The sequence below is a fragment of the Pezoporus wallicus genome, unplaced genomic scaffold (assembly GCF_028554395.1).
Source record: "Pezoporus wallicus isolate ANWC-B61680 ecotype Strahan unplaced genomic scaffold, APGP_CSIRO_Pwel_v1 contig_8333, whole genome shotgun sequence".
Classification (NCBI taxonomy): Eukaryota; Metazoa; Chordata; class Aves; order Psittaciformes; family Psittacidae; genus Pezoporus; species Pezoporus wallicus.
Window position 1 is genome coordinate 649,843 of NW_026637037.1, and position 21,877 is coordinate 671,719.

The window sequence follows — 21,877 nt, forward strand, 5'->3', positions numbered from 1 at the left end:
GGCCCATCCTGAAGTCTGGTCTGGTCATCCACTGCTCATGTGAACAGGCGAGTCCTCGGGTTTTGCTTGGATAACAAGTACCATCCTGTAATAACAAAGAGGAAATTTATGCTAGGATTTAGAGCAGCTGGTTTTATTAAATCTAATAGGGCAGCTGTAACCTTAGTATCAGACAGGAATGATTCTCCTGAAGTGACTGAAGCTGTACCAGTCTTATATTTCAGGACTGAGATCAGAACCAGATCCAGTCCGCTGAAAAATAAAGCAGTTCTGTCACTTACCAGGAGTCAGTTACCCAAATCTCAAACCTCTCTATGTTCAAGCTGAATTAGTATACTATAAGTATGTTCCATGGACTTCATGGGGTCCTCTTCTAAATATGCTAAACACTGTGGTTTACTAATAAGGCTCTTTTTTCTTCTTCGTGCAGTTTGTCCTCTTAAGGGTGATAGATGTTTCTGTACTAGCTTTTTGCTCTGTTCCTTAAAACCATTTCAAGTTCCAGGAAGAATTTGGGTCTTTTTTTGTCTTCCAGAACTATTAGAAATATTCACAAGTTCAGGGTCATGCTGTCTGTAACGACATACCTTTAAATCCAAATATTTGAGGTGGGATTTATGGGAGGGAGGGGTTAGGTTTACAGCATTTGTTTCCTAAACGGGGGTACAGAGGTGCTGGGAGGGAGAAGTGGAAAAGCAAATGATTAATTCTGCTTCCAACACTGTACTCTGCTTACAGGGGAAAGGAGGGGAAAGTATGAATGGAAGAGTTCACTGGGGACAGAGGCACAGGGCAGTCATTTGCAAAATGCTGCTTTACAGAACTTTAAAAGGTAAATGCACTTATTTGTAGGCAGTAAACTAAGTTGTATTGTTTGGCAGGAGCTGGCTCCTGCTTACACTTGGCTTTATAATGCTTACAGCATTCTCCTTAAAGCTACCAGTTTAGCAGGGCAAGGGAAAGGAGAAATCCCTGTTCTCAGTAGTGCTACCTCAGGAATCCCTGTGCCTTGTGTGAAAATGCTGTGCACTTCTTGCTTACCAAGTGACTTATAGGAGAACTCAGCATTCTAATGTGAAATGCCAAGGGAGCAATACCTGAAAGGTCTGAAACTGAAGCATCAGACTACAGTTTCCTGTTTACTACAGATGGTATGTTTAGTAACTAATCATCCAACCTAAAAATCCAAAATAGTGTTTGACAAAAAGGTCAAATGTTTAATATTAGGGCTAAAAGAACCATAAAAATCTATAAGGAGAATGCTCCGTGGAACAGCCAGCCAGATGCAGCTCCCGGCTCTGTCACTGCATCTCTCAGTCTCTCCTTCCCTTCTATAAAGATGACACAGCCTCTTAAGCTCAAACGATTCCATACGTTCCTGCTTCTGGGGGATGTAACTCTATAGAAAGCTCACTTCCCGGCTGCTAGACCAAGCAGCAACGTCTCTGGAAGTTTCCTCCCTTGAAGTCTTCTAGAGCTTTTCAAAAGTATCCTTGTTTATGGAGTAAACAGAATTTCCCAAGAGGATGTGAAGGACTCAGTATTTTATGGAAATCTCATTAGAATGCAATGGAAGAGACTTTTTAAATTAAATAATAGCTTTATAAAACTGAGCAGACTTTATGTTCCAGGTCTGTTAGCCAAATGGAGCTCAGCCAGAGGGGCAAGAGGGAGTGAACTGGACTGAAAGCTGCTGTAAACGGGCCCAATTTTCACACTGGTTTTGAACTTGACTGGTTTTGAACCTAACTTGCAGGGACTAGAAGTAGCCACAGTGTGCTGCTGACCTGTAGAGCATCCTGGGCAGCTTCAGCTATCTTTCAGAACCTCATTTACCCTACAAAACATAAAACCAAAACACAGGAACAGCAAGTGAGACTAAATGCTATGCTTGGATCCAGACTGCAGGACACATATCTTACTGTTAATCCTGTCCTCCCATAGCTCCTGTCTTTCTAATGCTGTTCCCACGCTCTGTTCTTCATTACTCCCTTCATGACTGTTGACAAGTTATGTTTTCTATCATCTTATTTGCCTGCTGAGACCTCAGCTTTTTATTTCTGACCATGGGATCCCACCTCAGTTATAGCTGTTTGAATAAACCTGCCCCTTTATTGCATCTTCTTGCTGAGGAAACGGCAAGAGGTCCTGTCATGGCCAGCAGAATGAGCAGATGATCCACCCTGTAACTCATTGCTGTGGTGTTTTCTGTAAACCCACATGGTTAATAGCAGAATCCTCTCTTTGGGAAACCCTTTTTGTTTGGGTTTGTTGGGAGTTTTTGTGTTAAATTTAGGATGAGCAAGTACATCCTACAGGAACAGGGGTATTTGGAAGCAAAAATGGGACACACCTATTGATTCTCATGAAAGCATTATCATGGGAAGCCTTCTTACAACAACAGAGTGAGAACAAGTTAAATATTTTGTTTCAAAGGGATTATCCCTACCCAGCAGGGAACAGCTGGCGTAAAGCGTTGATCCACCTCCCATTGCAAACAGGAGCCATACTCCCCTTGATTTTATTGGTACAGAATCAAGCCTTTCTTAAGCCCATGACCAGCTTTGCACAGCTCCTGTCCCCATCTGCTTCCCTTACACATAGGCCTGACCCTGGAGAAGCCAAGCTGGGAGGGACTACGGTGAGACTGAAAGCAGTTTAAATGAGTAAAATAGTATAATGGCTTTTCACAACAAATAGTTGTGGAGTGCATCTCAAACAGCCCCTCTAACTTCAGTGTAGTCCATCTCTCTGGACAGCCGAAGGACGAGGAGCAAGATGTATCCAGGATCTTGACTCACTGAAATGAGCCAGTTCCATCTTTATTCCTGGGTTAGTATGGTTCCTCTCTGGGTTGTGTTTCGTTCCTGTGTTGAGCTGCCTGAAAAGGACTGTTTTCTCCTGGTATTTTCAGGTTTTGTGTACAGTTAGTACACTAAATACTGCAGTATATTTAGTAAAAGAGCACCAGTTACTGAGATGTGTTGGAAAACATCACTCCCAGATCTAAGAGCAGTCACAGACTTCTTATTCTCTTCCCAAAGCATTCAAATCAAGACATGTATGTATGTATGTTTAGAGAACATACATGAACTAGGAAAAACCCTAGACATTAGTTAGGCTCCTAATCTCTGACATGGACAGGCTTCCTGTCACCAGCAACCAGTCCTATCATGGTTATGTTGTTTGAATCCATTTCTGCTAAATGGCAGACCGGGCTGAAATAGTTCCTAGGAAGGGGAATAATGTAATAACAAGTGATTGGGTTATTAAGAGCCTTGTTGTATGTGACAGTGGAAAAAAAACGGGGTTGTACCCTCATATGTCATCTAAAAGTTAGTACTATGAGCAAGATGTTTTCATATCCTTTCTGCTACTTTGAGAGAGATCAAAATTTATCACAGCTATCTTCATTTTACTCAGTTAATAATGAATGATCAGTGAAACATTTTGGAATTGGAAAAGCTATGATTCATATAACCTCTGCTCTGAAAGGTTTTCAAAGTTTAAAATGTACAAAGAGATATAAAAGTAGCTCTGTCTTTTGCACAATGTGTAAAAGCCAAGAAATGATGTAGGAGAGCTGAGAAGTTTTAATTGAATAACACAGTTTGTGAGGTGGTCAGGTTTGATTTTCTGATAATCAGATTGAGTTTCATTGTTCAGCATTTGCACAAGTTCTTGAACAATGAAACTCTTTCCACTGAAAGGCATCCTTTTATGATAGTGGTGTGACTGTGTGAATATGGTATAACTGCAGTCTTTAACTCATGGGGAAGGTGCTGTGAGAAAAGCTGTGTTTCTTCTTCTTTATTAGAACTGATAGAAGATCCAAGATGTGAGAAAGAGTCCAAAGTCTTGCTCAACTCTTTATGGTTAACAAGGAATCCAGAAACTTTGCCATAGCATTCCTGTTATGCGCACACCTCTGATAAGTCTGCACTAAGAATAAAGGGTCAAATTCTCTGCTGGAATAAACGCCCAATTTCTTTGGTGTCTGTAGAGCTTCCTGTTTCAGCAGAGCCCTTGGTTACTAAAAGCTGAAGTATAGAGACTTATCTTTACCCCTCCAAATTGTGTAGTCAGTGTTTGGAGACTTTTTTTACCTTTGAGCCATTGCCCAGAAAGAAGTATGATATAATGCATGCATGACTTCTTCATGAAGCTCCAGCTTTCAGAGCCTGAGAGTGGAGAATTAAGTGTCCCAACCATTCTGTGATTCACATAGATTATTCTATTATAATAATTGTAATTTCTATTGCATCATTTTCAAATGAGAAATCTTGCATAAGGAAAGACTGGACATGCTGGACCACTGTTCTGGACCAGTATTGTGGTCCATGTGTTTTTGTATTGTTAGAGCTACTTCTTTTGAACTTTATGGACAAAGATCCATTTTTCTGACCACAGCACAAGTCAAACCACAAGAAGAATTGAAGAATTTTATCTCCCATTGCCTGTGTGACCTTTTCCAGCCAGAGTCTATTCCGTGGCCTCTCCCAGGGATGCACTGCCTGCGTGTCATGCCACCTTTCTTCATTCCTGCAGTGCTTCTATGGCTTTTCTTCCCACCCAGCTCTGGTGGTCTTTTAGTGCAGTACTTAGAAGATAAGCTTCTCTCATAGTTCGGGTGTCTCATCAGACAGGCCTTGCCTTGCTCTGTGCAGTGACGTGCAGCACTTTGCTTTGAAGGACGAGGAGCTTCACAGAGGAGCTGAGTTGATCCTTCCCAGCTAGCTTAACTGAAAGGTAGTGACTACAACCACCAGCTCTGACATTTCAGCCCTCCAGTCCTCATTCTGTTCTCTGTCAAAATTATTCCCATAACTCCCTTCCATCATAAAAAAGCAAGCCTGAAAGCAAAGAGGAATAAAACATAGAGTGGTTTACAATTGTATACTAGGAATAATTAAACTTTTAGTGAAAGGCCTCTGTCATTTCTCTGTTTTTACTCACCATGAGGAGGACAGCATGTCTCATCTCTATGGGGTCACATAAATGACTTGATTACAGGGCATGTTGCAGAGCTGAATCTGGGCACTTGGAATTTCCATGCTGTTTTCTTAAGGTATTTGTATAACAGGGAAAAAGAGGGGGAAAAAAAGCCCTGTGCTTAGTTCCTCTTGTTACGATGTGGATATATTCTCCACACATTTGCAAATAGAGTAAAGAACAAGAGTTCTTCAGCTATTTAAAGTCTTTGAAAGAAGAAAGGCAGTTTAGATTACCAGCAGCCTACAGTGTGCGTGGCACAAAAATGTCACTTTTAATGGCAAAGTTCAGGATAAAACTGTGTCAGCTAATTTAATCATTTACCATGAAATACCAGTTATCTTAATCTTACATGTAGTCCTTAAGTCTGCATATTTTTGTGTAATTGAATCCTGACCCTAAAAGGGAAGAAGCAAGGAATTTGCTTTTTAGTGAATAGTTAGGCTCTAAATGTTCCTGTTTATAGATTGTATTTGTGGCATTGTCAGACATTTTAATACTGAGAAGCTAATATTTCTGATGAGTCTATTTTTTCTCTGTTTCATATTTGTTTTCCATGCTGCAGAAGTCAAACTAGTATTTGGTTTCTATGGAACTTAGACGAGTTCTCTGGAAAAAGTGCAAATATTGTTCCCAGAGAACTTAAGGCAAATAAATTAGTATCTAACCCAGATGACACATTTTATTCATGTGGTTTGCTTCCCATCTAGATACCTGACGTATTACTTCAGCAGCAAATTCAACAAGGCCAAGATGTCTTCATTTTCCTTCAGAGCAAGAGCTGTAGGAGCAGTGTGATGGAAGTATTGGTCTTCTGTGGCCAGCCAGAGAAAACCCATCAACAGCTGTGATGAGCAGAGCAGACATGGGGAGACAGGAGGCAGCTGAAGCCAAAGAGGACCCACGCCTGGAGCTGTGTGTGTGTGATTGGAGCAGAGAGAGGCCAGGACCCAAGGAAATCCCAGCAGCAAGGGGAAAAAACAGATTGACTCTCAGTGACTCATTTAGCTCCTGGATTGGACAGATCTCTCCCCTGCTGGCAATTTGGCTGAGCATCAATGGACAGATACCAGGATGAATAGCTTAAAATAATTAGGGGTTGGGAATCTGCAAAACTGCTAGCCATCCAGTTCTTTACTGTGCAATATGAGGCACAAAAAAGAAATTACATTTAGGTTATTAAATATTAAGTCGGTGGATTTACCTCCATTTGGTCCAGAACAGGAAACTGGCTGAAATTCAACTTTTATATCAGTGTGTTGATGGTCTGTTTATCACTGAACAAGTGAGTGCTTTTTGGCAGGTCAGGCTCTTTGACACATGGGGCAAATGTGTGCTTAATTTCTCCCAAACAGAAGAATTAATGTAATAATAATTAACACAGATGAGAACAGAATGAAATCAAGTACAGTCTAGAGTTCAGTTTAATGCCAGGCATCTCACATTTGGGGGGTTCTGGGACCAGAGTTTTTCTATGGAAGAGAGAGAGGGTTTTGCCGTGGGTGCTTATGGGAGCTGGAGTGGGCCTTGAATGCAGAGGCAGAATTCCTTGTACTTTCTGTTTAATGCTCAAAACCAGAAGCAACAGGCTCATTTAGTATCAGTAAAGGTCAGTTAAAATTATAGAGACATCCTTTGGAGCAAATCCTCTGCCTTGTATTTGCATATTTATGAATTAGAGATTATGACAGGCTATTTCATTTATTAGAGCAGCACCGCTATAGTTAATAGTCTGTCAGTATTTCCATTATAAACCCCGTTTTTCAGTGGTTTAATATCTCAGCCATTTAAAATCACATCAGGATGCAAGCTGCTCCTGTGCTGTTGGCCAGGTGCAGTTTTTTGGTACAGATTATTTTCAGTAATGAAATACTGTTCATCATATATGCAAATGAGCCATAACATTTCTGCTGGGGGGACATAGCAAAGTGCCCAAGTTCATTGTGGCTTTGTTTTCCTTTAGGAAAGAAGGGAAAAGAGGGATTTATCATGTCAACTGGAGCTTCATGTTTGAAGAACAGCTTCTCAAGCACCTGCTTTCAGAAGAAACACTGGTCCTCAATGTGAAATCAGGTTGCTGTGTGCACACAAGGTATACCCACAAGGATGGATCCCCTGTCCCTCAGAAATTGCTTCTCTGCCAGTCATGGGAGAAGCACACCAGGTAAGAAAGCAGTGAAAATAAGAGCCCTTAGAAGTAACAGAAACCCCCATTGCAAATTCAAAACCCTGGCCTCTCTTTAAGTGTCTTCCTGATGCAGAGAAGTGCACTACTGTGCTGACTTTACTGCTGGTGTTTGGGGTAGGAAAAGGGGATTGCTGAGGTTTTGGGGAGTTGTGAAGCTACCTTGCATGTGTCCCTGAACCTGAACAGTAATGTTTACTTCAGCAGTCTCGCATCCTGCTCCTTCCAAACAGCCTGGATTTGCTTTCATAGAGGTATTGGTTCACTAAGAACCTGTCAGGGGCAAATGTTTAGATTGAAATGCCAATTTTTAATTTATCAGGGCAGCAGAAAGTTACCCTTCAGTGAAAAAGGTGGTCTTGCACTATAACCTCTTGTGCCATGAAAAGAGAAACAGTGCAGTAAGAAACTCCTGGGCAGTGATTTGTTCTTCCTTTATGGCCTTGAAAAATCATTTGCTGCCACAGTGCCTGAAAAGTTAAAAATCAAATTCATGAAGAAGAAAACAAAGCAATGAAGTTATGTGCAAAATGTTTGTTGCTCTTTACTGTTGCCCAGCAAACACATGGCTGGAGGTGAGGACACAGTCCATCTTTTCCATCGTAAAGGGCTATACGCACAGCTGGGGATTCCAGAGAAACTAACAGTAGCAGGTCAGAAACACTATTGAAGCATCATGTATGATCCACTTGGTACGCAGCAGCATAAAACTATGCCCTGGGCAAGATTCAGGGCTTGGCCTCTGTGCCACCTTCTGTGGATTGTGACTAAATTCAAATGAACAAGTTTAGAAGTAAGACATGGTTGCAACAAGAAGTGTGTGATCTTAAAGACTCCACATCCAAATGGTGAGCAAGACTTTGCATCTGGCCTCTCATGTCTATTGTGAGAACCAAGAGCCCAGATCACGATCAAGACACTCCAACTGAACTTGTGGAAAATCTGTTCCAAATCCAAGGGGCTTAGGCTCATCAGTACACTTTGAAACACCAGTATTTGGGATATTTTTTTAGGTAATTGCTCACTTTAAATTGCATATTCCAGATTCCTTCCAGAATTGCCATTGTGAGGAGCAATCTTCCTTCCTCAGGCATGTCACAGTGCTTTTTCCGCCAAATATTAACTCTAGTCATGATAAGCGATCATAACTCAGAAGTAGGCAGAAATTCTAACTTGAATACAGAATTACTTGAACAGCTTTATAAAGCAGGTGGAACCCAGAGTAACTGTGGGGGAGAGAGGCTCTGCCAAATGTGTGTAAAATGTGTGAAGTACTCTGTGCTGTCTGCTGGAAGTTAAGTCCGTGCTTAGTAAGCTGTATGAACAGCATTGTTCGTATATTTGTTATGTTTTGGATTCAGTTTGCAGTGACATAAAATCTTGCATCACCGATGTGAGTGCATCTTTGAATATTAAAACCACTAATTATTATGTAATTAGTCAACAGGATGTGTGTAATTGTGTAATACCAGCATTCTTGGGTGCGGTGAAGCATGCAGGTAGAAAGCCAACACTCATCTAGACGGAGTATTATGAAATTACGCAACATGCACTCTGGGTGGGTACTCTAATTGTATTTGACATTTAAACAATGGCTACATTAGCAAAATCAAACTTTTTCTTTAAAAAGTATCTTCCCACAGGCTCAGATCATAGTAGTTGGTGGGGATAATGTTGCCCAAATAGAGAGTCATCTGTCTCCCAAGGGACCCAGGCTTCTTCATGAACATACAAATAGGAGTCAGAAACCAGGCATAAAGAGCCCTTCATCCATTCGTGGCAAGAAGCCACCCCAAAACAGACATGTGACAATTGCAGAGTCATGCATCAGAAAAACTGAATGCAGAAAATTAACAGGAAGAACTTTCTGTCTCGTGAAGAATCACATGAGATTAACCAGAACTGTTACATTTTTACCACTTAACAGGCATCAGGACCATCCTTAAACCTGGTGGAAACAGAGCCGCAAGAGTGAATCCGATTCTTCTTTGAACTTACCCAGGAACATCTAGGTTACAGCTATCAAATGTCTTGAGCATTTTAGTTAACTCTAAATCTCTGCGAAGACCTTCACTGGGGCCAGCCCTACAGCCATGGTAAGATTTGCAGTACAGACAAAAAAGGTGGATCGTTCTTTTACATGGCTCACCAGTATTTTCTCTCTTTTGGTATGGATCCAAGGTGAAAAATCCAGGAGAAGAATGGAAAGGTAAAAATTCCAACACCAAACAAAAACCGAAAACCAATAAACCTAGGCTGTGACTCATTATAAATGTAAAATGTTAGAGCCTAAAGCTGGGTTTTTTTCATGTGCCTGGGTGGAGAAGGGTGAGGTGCCCTCTGAGGATGATTTTATCTTTGACTTTTGAGTCTGAAGATCTTGGATGTGGTTTGGCAAGTTAATAAACATATTTGTGATAAAGTTGAACTCCTGTCTGGAAATGTTACATACAGAGATGTAAGAAAGCTTAAGGAGAAAACTGCAAATGCTGAAGGAAGAATCAGCAGTGCTCAGAAATGAGGTTAGAAACTGCGGACAATTAGCTACTAGATGACTCCTACTAAATAAATCATCAAAGACTTGATGACTGCTTCCAGGTTTCCACAACAATATTAGCTCATTGAAGCAGCCAGAAAGATGGTAATTTGGCCAAAGTTTTAGGAATTTGCTATTCTTGTTTGAATTAACCAGCAAGGCTGATGTATACTCTATTGCCAAGCCTATAAAGCAGGGCCTTCATGCTTCCAGGGAAGATACTGTATTTATTGAGCAGGATCAAGGGCCCCATGACATGGAAAATAAGCTTCTTTGTGTTAAATGAGAGCTGCATGGGAAACAAAAACAACCTGAGCTTGTCATGAAATCTCACATCTTATTTCAGCACTCAATAAAGCACTTCGCTTGTCCAGTTTAATAGAGAAGCACAATTTCTTCTTCCTGTATGCCTCCACAAATCAGATCTAGCTCTGATCTCATTTAGAGCTTAATCCAAGACCCAAAGTAAAAGGAAAATATTGCTGTTGCTTTCAACAGGCATCTGGTCAGTCTTGTACCATGGTTTTACTTAAGTGTAAATTGAGTGCTGAGTTTCTTCCAAGGAAAAGAGGGGTAAGTGGTAAGAAATGGAAGTCTGAATGCTCAACTTTCCACTGTTACTGCTGATAGGACCTATCCTTTGGCTTGGCAAAAACTTGCCAATTTATCTGGCTTTTCTGCAGGGCCGATTGGTACAACAAAGTGCTCACCTTGACCTTCTTTATTGCTACATCCAGGCAGCTCACCACGGTTGGAGCTGTTTTACTGCTTGAGATTTACTTGTGTCCCTGGTGTGTTGTGATAAGCCTCTGAATGTCACTGCTTTGATGGTTTTGTGCCTCCCAAAGACTATCCAGAGGTTCAGTGAAGGCAAGTAGGTTTTGCTTTGATTGAAAAGTAGATTGTATTGTGTCACTGTAATAAATGGCAATATGAAAAGTGTTAGTTGAATTTAACAGGAAATTGGAATGTTTCACTTGTCACAAGGCAAGTTTATAGCATGGACTTCTGACATTGCTCATAGTAGGGGAACCTCACCCCATGTTGAGGGCGAGCTCAAGGCCCAGTTATCGTGCAAATGCAATTTCAGCTATCTTCAGACTAAGACTTAAGTGGTGCATAAGCCTCACACACTCTCTCTGTGCAGGAGTGTAGAAAAAAGGTAACCTGATTTAGAAAACACTAGGGAGAAATACTGAAGTTTTACACACCAAAAAGGCTAATTAGAAATGCTTTTCTTTTATAACATGTAAGCCAAGCGTATTGACATTAATTATATAAAATACTTAGGGTTTGGAATAAACTACTGAAGAGCACAGATGTATACCAAATTCTATGCAAATGAATGTATGCGACTGTTTTCAGGTAACATGTTTATTTATAACAATAAGCTGTATATATGGGTTTCTTTTTAATGGGTAGAACATCATAAAAGCTCGCTCTCACTCTCTCTCTCTCTCGCTCTTATTCAGTGTAGTGAGATAGTTACATCTGTTCAGCACAGCCTAGCATGCATTCCAGGAGCTGAGAACAGGTTCTTCCCATACTTAGAATCATAGAATAGTTAGGGTTGGAAAGGACCTTAAGATCCTCTAGTTCCAACCCCCCTGCCATGGGCAGGGACACCTTACGCTAAATCATATCACCCAAGGCCTCGTCCAACCTGTTCTTGAACACTGCCAGGGATGGAGCATTCACAACCTCCCTGGGCAACCTATTCCAGTGCCTCACCACCCTAACAGGAAAGAATTTCCTCCTTATATCCAATCTAAAAAAAAAAAATTGATCTCATCAGGAATCTGACTAAGAATCTGTTTAAGTGCTTGTGCCTTTTCATTAAGATCTTGGAATTCTGTTTCTGGTCTTTCAGTCATATACTCTTCTACATCATCAGCTGCTATACGCAGAAGAGACTCTGTGAAGTTCACATCCACACTTTTTTTCTCCAAGATTTTCATAATGATGTCTTGTGTAAGACCTGGATTTTCTTTTTCAGCCTTAATAAAAGCTGCTCTCAGTGTCTGAGCTGCAGATAGATTTACTCCTTCTAGCTCATTAAAGACAGGGTACATAACAGCATAGAGAGGCATGGAAACCATAGAAGTGGTCTCTGCTTCATTCTTCATCTCTTCCATTGTCATCCTCATTCAAAGACCCACTTCTCAAGGAAAACACTATAGAAGCAAAAAACTCCTCATTCACTGAAATGTTTCTTCTTTCTCGTCATTGTGCCCGAATACTTGAAGAACTTGAAAAATAAATTGTCCTCCCCCCAGCCCACAGAGCCCTCAAAGCTCTTGAGTGAGCTCCACCGCCACACCAGAAGCACAAGTGAAGAGCTTGAGTTAGTAGCACTCTTGTCAGCTTTCCTAGAATTGCATCATGGTAACTAGGAGCAGAATTCATTTTCCTCTGGTGGTAATTTTCCTTTGGTTTCAGAAATCCTAATGGAATTCATAACTGCATTTGTATTTTTCAGTCTGTGTCCCTGAGCTTACTAGTGACAGAGGTGCTTAAAGGAAATGCTGTGACTGTGATCTGCTGTGTTGCCCATTAGTGTTATCAGTAGAGACTCTTAATAACATTGGGAAGAAAACTTCATCTATCCCTTCTTTTACCCTGGTTGGCTGCAAAGAAATTCTCTTGATAAGTTTACTTCATGGTGGAAGAGTTCTTCTACATCAGGGCCATGACAGGCAAGCTCAGCAGGCTGAATCGCCTCCACTTCGAATGCTTCTATACCTGTCCACTATTCCCTGCTCCTTCCATCTTAGGCACTGGCCTACACGTGAAAACACTTCACTTTCCAGGACAAGTTTCTTTACTGAATCAGCCAAATAATTATCTAAGGATACTCCTTAACATTAGCTGAGATGTCTAGTTTATGTTGGAGCTGCTCTGTGGTCATTGTAGATTGTCACCTGGCTGGGCTGTACTGGAACTGGCAAGCTTCCTGGAACCTGCTCTACATTCTCCAAACCATCCTACAAATGCCAAGGCTGAGCACTTTTGCTCTTAGAAACACCCATCTGCAGGGGAAGATGTTGATAGTGAATACTTACACTCTCTCATCACCAGCAGAGAATGTTAATGTTGCTAAAGCTGGTTCAGGTTCCTTGAATTCTCCTAATTTACCTAACAATCCTCTTACCATTTCATAGGTGTTTTCAGATCTACTGTGTTTGCACAAGTTCCAGAAAGCTCATGGTAAAGCAGTTGCTTTTACCTCTCAGATTCAAGCCCATTAAAGGATTTGACGAAAGCTGTTCAGTGCTGTGGGCAAAGAACAAACGTGATCCATTTAGGTGAGTGCAAGGATCATTTCAGACCTCTGAAAAGTAGGAAGAAGTTTCTTTGTACTCTATAATGACAGCAGCAATCTCTATGCATTCTCGGGAATTGTTAACAACTGGCCTCCAGTCTAGCTTGAAGATTTTAGAAACCCCACCAGCTACCAACAGGTCTGGACAAGATTGCTTAAGACACACAGATTGCTGGGAGGGTACATTACAGCAGTGAAACTGCAGCCTTTGACCTTTGTTCTTATACTTCCACTTCTTAACATTCACTACTGGTAATTAATAGTGTTGGGACAGTTGTTTTTTTGTTCATCCTAGTGTGCTTGGTCTTCGTTTTTTATATTTACATAGGTTTTGGTAAGGGTAGAGACAGCTTCTGTCCTAATTGCACTGTCATATGGAAAAGTAGCAGTTTATATTGACCCTGGTCACCAAGGATACCCTTCTGGAAAGAGGCACCTCTGAGACATGGATCCATTGAGTTGGCTGATGATAGAAGCAGCGCTTGTAGCAGAAGCCAGCTCGGAGTTGCATAGGTTTTACTGGCAACTATATGTGTGAAAGTGTTGCAGGGCGGGAGCACTGGGATACTATAAGTTGGTTGTGAAGTTGGAGTGAAAGCTTTTACATATAATTTCAGCTGTTGGAGAGGCATATGGTTCTGTTAGTAGCATATTCTTTACATATAGATCAGCCTTTTAAACACCTTCCTGAATCTGCTTTGGATAAAAATGTATGTAAACCGACCAAACCCCTCAGCTTTTGCCTTCGGTGTGCAGTCAGATTAGGAGGAAAAGGAGCTGCTGCACCTGTGAAATCAAATTTGGCTCAAAGATAATTTAGGGTGATCATAAAGGTGAAAGTTCAGAGTCATTCTAACCTGGTGTGGTGCCCGTGCAAAGCGCATTGACCTCCTGTCTGACTTCTGCTGTCTGACTTTTTGTTCTTGCTTGAAACCTAAAATTTGGTTTCAAATAAAAATTGATTCCTACCAGGTTCATATAATACAAGTACTTTATTGAATTCTGACTGAAACAGCATTGCTCAGAAACTGGGGGCCATGTCCTGGCCTTGTGACATGGGGCCAGGAGTGTTTTGCAGGATGTGACAGTTTCCAGACCACAGGCAACTCTGTCTTTAGGGGAGGGTGAAGGAGGTGGGCACCTACCCTAGAGAGATGTTACAGGCAGCGAAAAAAGCAAAGTCACAAATGGAAACTGTGGATTCGTTTCTAGCACTAATGGTTTTCTGATGCAGTTTTCAAGTTCTGTTGCTAGGATGAGAGGCATATTTTTCAGGCATTCCAAGGGAACCAGAATAGATGTGGTCAGCTTTGCAAGGAGAAACTTACACTCCAAGGAAGGTGACAGCGAGGTGGGAGAAGAGGAGATGCCTGGGCAAAAGGAGGGAGGAAGGCAGGCTCATGACAGGGGGAACTAGATGATTTTAAGGTCCTTTCCAACCCTAGCTATTCTATGATTCTATGGAGGTGGCCTGGCTGCAGCAAGGCATACAGGGAGCAGTGGGACTGCTGGTGAAGGAAGAGACTGGTTAGGATGTATCTGGAGGCCATAAAATTGGTGCTGAGGGGTGAGATGCTGTAATCTCCTGTCTAAAAAGAATATGGCAGAGAAGGAAAACAGTAAAGCTCCTGGTGTGGCATTGGTGGGGCACAGGGAGGAATAGGGCCACCACACATCCCACCCCAGAATGAGTTGACCTGGCCGCAGCTCCAGGACTGAAGAAGCACATTGCCTCCTGGTTCATGACATTATCTCAAAACAGTAAGAGAGAAGCCTCAATCTCTTACTGTTTAAGTGGGAAAACAGGATCTTAACAGCTACCTCCTCTGAAAAATCAGTTCAGTTCCTGTCAGGGGTTTTACCTGGGGTTCTCCTGGAGGCCAGTTCTGCCCCATAGGTGACAGCTCTGCCTCTGCTTGAGCCTGGCAGGGCAGTGAGCATGCCAAGCACCTCAGGGCAATGCAGGGGCACCCCAGAGAGGGAGGTTTGTGCCAGTTAAGTAGCAGCACTTTGGTGGGTTTTGCAGCCCACAGTAACCTCCACAAGACCTGCACTGAAAGAAAAGTATTTGGGGATTTGTGGTGGAGGCTGGAGGCTGATTTATTTGAGCTCTTCCTTCTCTGAACATCGAGTGCATTCCTCCTCTAACTCCCTTTAGAGACTGTGTCATCAGCTGCCCAGGCTGGGCAGCCCAGTGTCAAAGGGAAAAAGGAGCCTTTTGCCCAGCACTGTCATACCATTGAGGCCCCAAATCTGAGCCCTGTAAAATGTGAGAAAATGAGAGATTCGATTATCCATATGGATCACTCTGGATTTATTCCAGATTGCTTCATTAATAGCAATCAAAGACATCACTTTAATGGATTTTTTATCCTCAAAATTGTGATCATGAGAAATTTGTTCTGGCTATTGATTTTGAAAAGGCTTTTGATTCTCTTCAATAGTCTTAACTTATTTCAGATTTAGGTAACAGTAGGATTTGGTCTTAAATATGTTAGATAGGTCAATCTCCTTTATTCAAATCCACAGTTATATTAAAACTAATGACCATAGTTTGAAGATGATTTATATACTGGGCTTAGACAGGAGAGTCCTTTTTATCTTGATACTTTTGCTGTTACAGAGAGACCTTTGTTTTGGGAGAAATCAGTGTTTTTAAGAGAAAAGTCAGTGATGTTTTTCATTCTGCCCTTAGTTGGAGAATATGTTATATTTTTAATGAAGATTTTTAGATATTATGCAGAAAGTCACTGAATGTTCAAGTTTCTTCTTTGCTAATTGGGGTAAAACTCTTAAAGCCATTAGGCGATTTAAATGTAGCTTTATTTGAGCAATATCCTTTATTGGATCCCCCATTATCCTTTAAACATCTTGGTGTGCAAGGGGATAAAATTAGAAAGAATTTGTTTGCTTTAAATTGCCAGCCTCTGCTTGATAAAACTATTAGCTATTTAGCTAATTGGACTGCTCTTCCATTATCATTAATTGGCAGAATTGATACAATTAAAATGGGGGCTTTATCTAAAGTGTTTGTGTTTTTTTTTTCTGAGGTATTCCCATCAAGTTCCCTGACATGCTGAGGGAGCTTTACATTCTGCAATTAGTTTTGGTTTCAGGGTTAGAGGTAAATTTAAGAACCATTTTGAAACTCTTCAGCTTCTCATAGAGTCAGCTGGCCTGGCTCCTGCTAATTTTGGTGGTGTTTTTGGCTGCCCTGGTACAACATGTTGTTTCATGATTTATACAGTCCCCAGCATTATGTGGCTGTGGAGTGCATGGGGCAGTGCAACCACAGGCTGAGCAAAATCAGGCCCTCAGAGCACACCCTTTGCAGAAGGTCACTGCAAGGCTTGCTCCCAGGGTTGTGTCCAACAAGGTGCTAAACACCCATTATTCCCTGACCCACCAAAGCCTTTTAACACAGCCATAACTTTTAAGCATGCATACAGGCCCAATGACGCCAATTAGCTTACTCATACCAGTCAAGTTAAACAAAGGCTGTGCTTGGTTGGGGTCACAGTAATCATTACCTTGTTTGAGACTCTCAGGTGACCCCATTGCAAGCACTGCTTACACCTTGGCTGTGCTCTGAGCTGATGGTACCCTCCAAATGAGCAAGGGGTAGGCACTGGGCCTTGAGGGGAGGTTCTGCCAACCCTTCTCTTCCCATGTGGTCAAAGCGTCAAGAAACTGCACCCCCTGCTCCTGCCATCCCTGGTGGACATGCCATCTTCTGTAAGGTGCTAGTATGAGTTGTGCGTCTCCCTCCTAACACTATGATTCATGGCAGCCATTAGCCCTCAAATAAATGAATGGGCCATAAAAAAATTAAAACCAAATCATGCCTCTATCAAGGGGAGGTCTTGTTGACACATAGGGCCTCCATTGCCAGAATTAGTCATCTGGGTCTGCCTTTTGGACCAGCAGCTAAGAAAAGCAGAGGATGATTAGTTGGGCAGGACCAAGAGGATGTCACCCCTCCCATGCAGCTGGCCAGAGTGGGTAGTTTCTAAATCACACTATGAGGGCAGTGGCTGTATCACTGAATACCACCACTGCCTCTGCTTTATCTCCATCATAATTTTATGGAGTGCTGGGGTACCACATTTTTACTTCAGCACCCAAACGTGCTTATGCTGGGACTTCCTTATCTGGCAAGCCATGTATAGCTGGGCCTATTGTCATTCAAAGCCATTTAAATTGTATCTAAAATATAAAATTGTTTTATACAAAATGTTTTTATTGTTTTATCTATAAGATATATGCAAATATAATTATATATTATTTCAACTGAAAAAAAGAAAAATAAATCTCATCCATTTTCATAGACATGACCCCATTTGTACCTAACAGGTATGAGCACTGGAGCAACCTTGATGCAATACTGCCCTGCTTAAGTCATTTGAGTCACTGTAGTTTTTAGACTACGCCAAAGTCATTTCATGAAACACATCATGCTTCATGGGTTAATCCTGATTTAGCTGTGATGCTTTGCTTTTGGGTATTATCTAAATTGTTTTGCCCGTCTCCATTTATTCTGTCTATCATGAGTATCATTCTACATGGGTTTCACTCATACATTTATTTGTATTTAAATTATGCATCTCTTAAGGAGATAGACCCATCAAGTGATAGAGTACCCGGTGGCACAAAGACTGAGGCATTGTTTACTTTTGCATAAAAAGCCATGAAGATGGAGCACACAATTTATAGGATACTAATGAATTATTTGGATGTTTGACCTTAAATCAGACTCAATCCAGCTAAGCCTGGTAGCCAGTGGAATTGAAATGTAATGGATAATAATCCAAGAGGCAACCGTATTGTAGGTCTAGAACCAAAACCCCTTAGAATAAAAGACTAAAAGAAACTACATCACTGCAGTAAATATGCTGATCCTGTGCTGATTTATATTTCTGGATTAATTGCAGTAACTAAGAAGCATCACACTCCAAGTGTGAAACTTGCATGAAGGAGATGAGAATCAAGCCCAGAGGGAACAGAGGAGCTGCAATGCAGGAACCAGTCCTTCCTGTGAAACATTTAAGGTATGTTAGGGCCAAAACCTCCTTAATGCAAGCAGTGCTGTTTATTTGCTTCTGTCAGCCGTGAATTTGGCTCATTGTCACAGGTACAAGGAGAGTCCAGAATAAGGGGCGTTCCCAGGCTGAAACATTACTGTAACACCTTTTCCTCATTTGAAAGTAGAGATATAATTCTGTATGTCATTAACTAAGACAATAATAAATTAATACAATAGCCAAGTAATAGTGCTGTAATGCTTTCATGTATGAATTGGAATGGGAATACTGAGCTTTTCATTTCATGGTTGAAAAATACATGAGTTGACCCAAATATTAATTTCTGCATTTCAATCATTTACATATCATGGGTCAATAATCATTTCTTGCACAAATGACTTTTCAAATGAGAAGCAGTATATTGTAATGGTCTGTCATATTTACAAACATCTCATTGTTTTCCTAACTTAGCACTTAGTATTTAAAATATACTGTTTGCCAAATACAATAAAAAAATGTCTCATGTAAAATGCAGAGACTGTTCTCTTTTACTATTGTCCATAATTTATAATGTTCATAAACCATGGAGTGGCATGCCCCAGCCCATGGGCAGCCCAGGCCCCAGTTTTGGAACTGGCATGGTTTGTCAGCATTGGTTCAGGAGACCTGACACCTCTCTCTGCTCTTTCCTGACCTTAAAAATCTCACCCCTTTGAGGAGTAGTCCAGCTGAAGATTCAGCACTGTCAGAAGCTCTAATGGTGAGGGTTTTGTGAAGTTTAATACATCTCAAGATGTCTTTAGAGCATGCAGTAACATCCAGCAAAAAGCCTAGGGTATCTTTTTTCAATTACTTTGCAAAGCTAAAATAATATAAATAACCTTGCTTTTTACTTACTAGTATTGAGCTTAGTCCATCATTTTGGGCTGTTCATTGTTTCCTCGTATTCCAGCCCTTTATTAGCCAGCATATCCCAGCAGAAACCTTGTGTCTTGGAGTAAAGAGTGCTCAAGTCCTGAATTAATCAGGGACTAGTGCAACATATATGTGCTGCCCAGCAAGATGAATTTACACATCTGCCTTTCCCCCTAATTATAATTCCAGAGGTTGAATGTCAACAGCATATGGGTATATCCTCATAGAGGCATGCAAACACACACATAGAGGCGCGCACACTGTACATAAATCTCTCTTGGCTTATCTGTTGCTGTCTTTAATTTGTATACTTCGAAATTGAGTGGTGAGGTCATTTATTAGACTGTTTCTGTGAGTTTTATGTAGTGATAAGAAAGCAGTAACATGCAATTTGTTTTTATAGAACTCACTTTTGTAAGTATGATCTAATATTTCCTTTCTTTAACTGAACAGTGAGGGAGAAGAGCTTTCAGAGCTATCTAAGAGTTAACTGGCTACATTTCAACTGTCACCATTGTCTTACATCTACATAGAGATGGGAGGAGAGCCAGAGAGGTGTAAGTACAGAAGGCCACTGGGAAGAAAACATTTGTAAATAGAAATTTCTGCTCAGAAGCCTCAGAGCAGATCTTCACAGTTTGTCTTGATTTTCTCTTTCCCTATTTTTTAAACACAATGTGCGGTGGAAATGATTGTTATTATCCGAAGGACCTTACTTGCTGGCTCGCTGCATCTCTGTTTATGAAATGCCATAACAAAAGTGAGCTCACGCTTGTGTGCTTCCAATGCGTGATGTTCCTGTGTGCCAGATGGGCACTTTCATGACTGTATGAGCGTGGATTATTTCATTTCCTACATCTGGGACTCCAAATGGCTGCACAGAATGCCACAGGAGAGACGCACAGATCTTCAGCTGGGGAAGCCTACCTTCACAGGGGAACCAGCTACATCAGAGGGGATGGGGCAGAGAAGCCCCGAGTGGTATCTGAAAGTTCACATAAACCAGAGCCACAAGGGAAACCTTTAGAACCAGGAACAAGACAAAAATAAACAATAACTAATGCTGGATGTCAGCTGTGGAGAGGGGGGAGGGAAAATAAACCATAAGCAGTTTCTTGTCTGGCCACAGAAGATGTGTTTGGAATGCTGTTTTGTATTTCAGCTCAGAAACTCTGCTGTGACCTTCAGATATCGCTGGGTGTTACAAATTCTACAGATAGCCAGAGAGAAATATCCCAAGGAGAGCTGGCATATACCATGCCATGCTAGTTAATGTTGACTGTGTATTGCTCACAGCCCATTCCAGAACTACAACTAGGCAGACTTATAAACGCTGCAGAATCCTACAGTAATAGGAATGCTACAGTTTGTCGTAAAGCTATTGCAGGATTTGGGATAATTACTTGTTTGTTTGTAGGATAAAAGGGTGCTTTGCTTTTTTTTAAGCCCAAAACAGTTAGAGGAGATCCACAGTATAGTGAGGTCCTGGCTTACTACGCTTTTGCAGTGTATGTTGCATTTCAGAGCCAGCAAACAGGAGGACATGGTAAGAAGAGGCAGAACAGCCTGTCCTGTATGTTTGATCGAATTAGCTGTAGCAGAAAAAATATAGTTAAGCCAATGGCTTTCTTAAGATGAAAGAGAGCAATCCCCCAAAAGAAAACAATTGGAAAAAAGTAATGAACAAAAGAAAGTAAGAGCCTGTGACACAAAGTAAGAAAAATAAACAGCAGTTGACTTAACTATTTTGCATAAGATATTTACAAACCACAGCATATTACTGTTTGCTTTATGCATTTTCACATCCTGCTCAGTTTAAAGCAGTAATTTTCTGCAAGGACAACAGAGGAAAAAAAAAATGCTTTACACTGCTTATATTAATTACATTTTTTCATTACCCATCATGTTTTCTACAGGCTTGTGTATTATTACTGTAAAATGTAATGAAACAGAGAAGGAAAAAAGAATGGACTTCTGGGAAATTTTCCAATTCTTGAAATGCAATGTTAATTGAGTGCTATTTTTAGGTCATCACAGACAGAGCTGAACCTATTGCCATCAGTGCACAGAATGGGGACAGCCCAGGTGCAACACAGACTGGTGAGGGTATCGGTTTCTACTGATGGAGGAAAAAGGAGAGAAAGTAACTCCCCAGATTGGTGATTCTGGTTGGGTTTGGGGTAGTTTCTATTTCTCGATGTAAAGTCCTCAAAACAGAAAGGAAAGGGAAGGGTGCAGAGCTAGCATGGGTGCAGGACCCACTGTGACCACAGGCACTCCTGAAGGAGCCTCAGTGACTCCTGTGACAGGAGGGCAGACCAAATGAAAGCGAGAGGGTCTCTCTGGTGTGGTGGCTGACTTCCAGCTCTGGGAGGGAGGGCACTCTGAAAGTCAACATAAAATAAAGTCCCCCAAAATGTATCAGAAATGCTATCCCTTTAATTTATAGATCTCCTAAAAGGCTGCCAAAAATCAATTATTTTAATTTGTATATAGTGCAGCCATGGACTGATTCAAGTCCTTTTGAAGTATTTTGAAACAGCCATTGTACAAAGCCATCCTCTTTCCCATATGCAAAAAAGAAATGAATTGAAAACCAGTTTCTCACAATCGCTTTGATCGCGAGAAAAGACACGCAGGATTCTGAGGTCCCCTGCGAAGTCCTTTAACTGGGTACCTTTACTGTTAGTCCCAAGAATCAGTGTAGCTTTACTGCTCCCTCTATTAAGTGCCTCTTCCCCCAAAGAGAGCAAGGAGGGTGTTTGAGCCCGTAACAGTTTGTGAAGACAAGAGGAAATAGTTACTGGTACTTGGGGGTGGGTGGAGGTTCCCTTTGAAACAGAAGTGGAAAATCTTTGCTGTGCGCTTACCAAGACTGAAAGGAAAGAGGAGAGAGCATCCCACGT

At 41.3% G+C, this 21,877-nt stretch overlaps 2 long non-coding RNA genes across 6 annotated transcripts in view; both read left to right on the forward strand.

Moving 5' to 3' along the window:
- Positions 1-8,335, forward strand: part of LOC130595735 (uncharacterized) — a 231,395-nt gene extending 223,060 nt beyond the window's left edge. For 2 of the 3 annotated variants that reach the window (XR_008971373.1, XR_008971371.1), the window contains one exon: positions 5,703-8,335. This is a non-coding gene — a long non-coding RNA (uncharacterized LOC130595735). The remainder of the gene's footprint in view (positions 1-5,702) is intronic. The other variant, XR_008971372.1, reaches the window with a different exon arrangement.
- A 172-nt stretch (positions 8,336-8,507) lies between these two features.
- The window catches only part of LOC130595737 (uncharacterized), a 29,033-nt gene continuing 15,663 nt past the window's right edge, over positions 8,508-21,877 (forward strand). For 2 of the 3 annotated variants that reach the window (XR_008971375.1, XR_008971377.1), the window contains exons 1-3: positions 12,064-13,018; positions 17,967-18,083; positions 19,425-19,528. This is a non-coding gene — a long non-coding RNA (uncharacterized LOC130595737). Of the gene's footprint in view, positions 9,190-12,063; positions 13,019-17,966; positions 18,084-19,424; positions 19,529-21,877 lie in introns of those variants that run through there. The other variant, XR_008971376.1, reaches the window with a different exon arrangement.